General features: G+C 39.5%; 1 long non-coding RNA gene across 1 annotated transcript; it reads right to left on the bottom strand.

Annotated features, from left to right (window-relative positions):
* Positions 1–1,144: 1,144 nt before the first annotated feature.
* LOC134298450 (uncharacterized) lies at positions 1,145–4,126 on the bottom strand. Its single transcript, XR_010005548.1, has 2 exons — positions 3,994–4,126; positions 1,145–3,735 (listed from the first exon to the last, which is right to left on the bottom strand). It is a non-coding gene; the product is annotated as an uncharacterized LOC134298450 (long non-coding RNA).
* Between the last annotated feature and the right edge of the window lie 433 nt (positions 4,127–4,559).

Genomic DNA, 4,559 nt, shown 5'->3' with positions numbered 1-4,559 from the left:
ATTTACTGAAGGGGATTCTTGCATGTAATTGGCAATTTTCAACTTTTTATTGGATTCCTAAGCTTTTCTCAAAAAAGAAAGAAAGAAAGAAAAGAAAAGGGGGGGGGGATAAGAGCAAAGGAACAACCAACTAACCAACCAACCAGAAACTAGGTGAAAAAGATTTGGTGAGAACTGAAGGATCAGCTATTTTCTTTTGAGGCAAAACATGGTTAGCAGTTTCTCTTTTTTTGGGAGAGGGGGTATACATCTGAAATAGAATAAATACATTTGGCTCAAATCCAAAGCTCGGTGTCACATGATGTTTAATCCATCAATGCAGGACATAGTGAACTCCTGAGTAACCTCCTCCTCTTCCCATAATCTTGAACCCCCACTTTTCCACCCAGCCCCCTTGCCTCTCCAATGCTGTGCCCTTGGCTGCTGAACGGCCACCTGCTCTTACAATCCCAGCCTACAGCTGCTGGTTTAGAATAACAAAATAACACCCACTTGCAGAGGCCAATACCTACTAGGCATGACAAAAGTAAACCCATTAACCTGGGACAGTGTGTCGGCTGGGAGTGTAAGCCCACATATAAGTCTCCAAGAGGTAGACAATTTTGACAGCCTTAATGCCACTACTGCTATTAATAGTAATAGCAGCAGCAGCAAAAATAATAACAGTGACACCATCATGTAGATTGGCAACAACAACAACCAGTAAGTATCCATAATGCAGCCGGCCAGAAGTTATGCATTTACATCCATAAAATAGAAAAGACAAAGATTTTTTTTAAAAAACTACTAATATCCCCACCCAAAACTTACATTATTTTTGATTTTACTTATTGTATTTTCATTGATCACCCAGGTGCCAAAATGTCAGGAAAGTGCAGTTGTTAAGACCTTCTCCTTTAACACCCATGTTATTTAGGCAATATGCAAATAGTATCCTAGGTTGTTGTTTGTTCCAGATTTGCTTATAGGAATTGTAAAGTATGTGCATTTTAATTATATTGAAAATGTGGATAGCATTTTGATGTGTTTTTTTTCAAGCAAGAGAAGTAATTGTCCTACTTTCCAGTGATAATTCAAACGTATGACTTGCATTCTGAGGTTCTTTCAGAATTAGAAATAAATTGCAGAGTAGAGGAGCTAAATCCCAGGTTTCCCTCTTTATTGGATTCATGGAGTCTCTATAGAGGTTCAACCTACACGTTGACTGAGCCACATCTTAGGAAAGTTACTTTTTTGACTACAAATCCCAGAATTCCCCAACCCCCCAATTTAGTAATGAGTAGTGAAATATTTATTTGATTGATTGCATAGGCCATAAATCCAAATAAAATAGACCACATAGTAACAGGGTAATTTAGGGTAATGTAGCAGGGCAATGTATCCACCAGTCACAAATATTTGCTGCTATATTGGTGGGATTAGGTTAGGTTGGTACAATCGAACTGCCACCATATGATCAGGCTGCCCAAAGAAAAGAATGATTGCATAGCAGTAACCTAAATCAATATGGTGGAATTTTCTTGGCTGCTAGACACTCAAAATGCAGTATAAATCACACTTACAAAGTGCAAAACTGTGCATTAACTGATGTCAGAGTCTTCAGCATAAATGGATGTCGTAACAGTGCAAGCTAATTAAATGAATGCTTTTTTAACAACTTGGGAGGATCTGATTCCCCCCGCCCCCACCCAGCCTGCTCTTCCTAAGGGCATCATCTGCCCATGTTGAATTAGTTTCTGATCTTTGGATAATTCAGTTTTTTTCTTTCATCTTTCAATTGCTATTTTATAATTCAGATTTCTGAAAAAAAATTGTCTCCCTTATGAAATTGGCTAAATTACTTGATGTGGAAATTTTGGCAGCCTTTTTTCAAAGAGTTTCTCCAACATTTTCCCTACGTTCTCATTAGAACTTAATCTTCTAGAGCACTGGGTTCCCGGGTTTTGGCCTACAACTCTCAGAAATCCCAGCCAGTTTACCAGCTGTTACCAGCTGGGAGTTGAAGGCCAAAACATCTGGGGGCTCGCAGGTTGAGAACCATTGTTCTAGAGCATTATCTCCTCCTCCATCACCATTTTAATTCCCAATGTCTGATGTAATCATGAGAGCTCAGATCACATGGAGATGGTATATGCATGCAGGATGCTTCAACTCATGCAGTGACGTGCTATTTACATAAAGGTCAACCAACACAGGAGTTTTCTATATTCAGTGAAACCTTCCAGTCTGCTTTCATTGTAATTAAAATTACTATCCACTACCTTATTTGCAGTTCCTACTTTCTCATTCGCAGAAATGTCTTGTTCTTTTTAGAGGTGATTCTACCATGCATAATCTTTAGGACACATTGCATTGATTTGTTAGTTTGGTATGGCTGGGTTGTTGCTTTTTTCTCATTTGGATGACTGAAGTGTATTCCTGATGTCTCCGTTTTTACATTGCTGGAAATGCAAGGTATTTTGGAACTGACAGAAAATGTTGTGTGGAGACAGAATTCTTATCTGGGCAGCATCATGCCCCACTCTCAACTATAACTCTAGCAGTAGATGCTATTGTTGGCAAAATCAGCAATGGGGTGGGGGTGGGGAGGGGGCAGTAGGGCTTATCTATCAGCACACCATCAAACCAATGTAAGTGTTATTCTGAATGTCAAAAGAAGCCATCAAATGACGTCCAATGTATTTTAGTGATAGGGCTCAATAACTTGAATAGTTTTGATAGGAATAGGATAATAAAGCAATGTCATCTACTTGTTTCATAATTATACAGAAATGGAAAAAGAGAATTATGCAGAAGACTCTTTTTATTGAGTTGGTGCTCTAATTTCACCTCTTTCTGGCTATGTTTTTAATTGCTTTAAACCCGATTTAATTTAGTTCTTAGTTTTAATATTATTTCATTGCTGGTTTAATTCACTGTTTCTTGCTTTAATTCATGCAAGGTGGCTTGGTTCTAGCACTATAAGAAAGGCAGGATAATAAATAAACAAACCAAGAAATATCACAGTTAAAATCACTGGATGATTCGGAAAGTCATACCTGCTTTCTTGGCAGGTAAACCTTGAAGATGATGATGATACCATGACTGGATCACAAGGCATATTACAGCATACTGCAGAACAGAACCTATAGATACACAAATGGCACTACAATATTAGAGCAATCTCATTGCAATTGGCAGATAATACAGTCCCAATTCCAAGCTCTTCCCTCAAGGCTGCAGAAGGAGCTGCAGATGGGTGATGCTGAAGAGGCCAAGCACAAGAGCGGCAATTTCACTGATCTGTAGTCTCTTCTGATCCCTGGTAGCTCATGCCATAATCCAAGTTCCATGTTCTCTACTCCAGAGAAAAGAGGCAGAAGGAGCTACAGATGGTTGACACTAGGGCTGGGTGATGATGAAGATGCCAACCCACAGTAACAGTCCTTCTGTTGATTTGCAGAGTCTTCTGGCCCTTGGCAACTGATGATCCAGCCCAGGTTCCAGGTTCTTCCCTGCAGAAGGGATGGGCAGGAGGAGCTGCAGATGGCTGGCTGATGGTAGAGATGCCAGCCCACAGAAGTGTCCCTTCTGTCGGTCTGCATAGCTTTTGCTTCTTTTTCAACTTGACCATTGCAGCTAGGTTAGACTATAGTTTGACCCACCATCCTTCTAAATAACATTTCAGTAGGTAAACACTATGAATGCTATATTGTCTTGTTGCTTATCTTGCTTCAGAGCTGGAAATGATGCTGTCTAATTTGGAAACAAAAAATAAATAATTGTAAGAGATGGGAAATAACCATGAAATACTGCAACTAATTAGTAATGGATATATTGCCATATGCTAAAATCTTATTTTAGGTTACTACGTAATTGCCAAAATGTTGCACGCATTTTCTAGTACCTGTGCAGGAATGTTGCCTTATAACCAGAGGCTAAGCATATGGCTCCAAATAACCACAAAATCTTCCAGAGAATATATAGAACAGGATATTATAAACACAAACCTACTGTAGCATCTGTGCTTGGCTTCCTCTAGGGATTTCTGTGTCATTCTTAGTAGGAACTTGTGTACATAGCATGTGTGTGTATGTGTGTGTTGGGGAAACAACACCAAACAAGAGAAAACAGCTGGTGAGTATATGTGCTGGGGTGTGGTGCTGTTACACCAATAATGTTTCAAGGAACCACAGGTGAGACTTGTGTGTTGGAATGAGTCCAACCTCAATAAAATTAAAAGAGAAAGGGGCTAGCCCTGTAGATAAATATCCTGACCCAGTCATACAGCCAGGGATGCTACCGTAAAATATACACCCACTATGGTACTACATGACTATTTCCTCTTTGCGTGTTTCTGTTTGCGATTATGGTAACTTCCAGGTGATGCTCCTACCATTTGGCAGCTGTCAGGGATTTCAGCAAACCACTCCCTAAATGCCGATGACTACACTGAAAATGATGACATTATTACTTCTGAATAGTTGTACTGTGCAACAGCTGTCATATCCATTGGCCTTCCACATGCATCTTAACTTTTGCTGATTTTTTGAGCCTATGGTTTCATGTTTTTGAAAGAT

Source organism: Anolis carolinensis, chromosome 4 (assembly GCF_035594765.1).
Source record: "Anolis carolinensis isolate JA03-04 chromosome 4, rAnoCar3.1.pri, whole genome shotgun sequence".
Lineage (NCBI taxonomy): Eukaryota > Metazoa > Chordata > Lepidosauria > Squamata > Dactyloidae > Anolis > Anolis carolinensis.
Note: the sequence above shows the minus strand (reverse complement) of the source record. Positions and strands in the feature narration are given on the sequence as shown.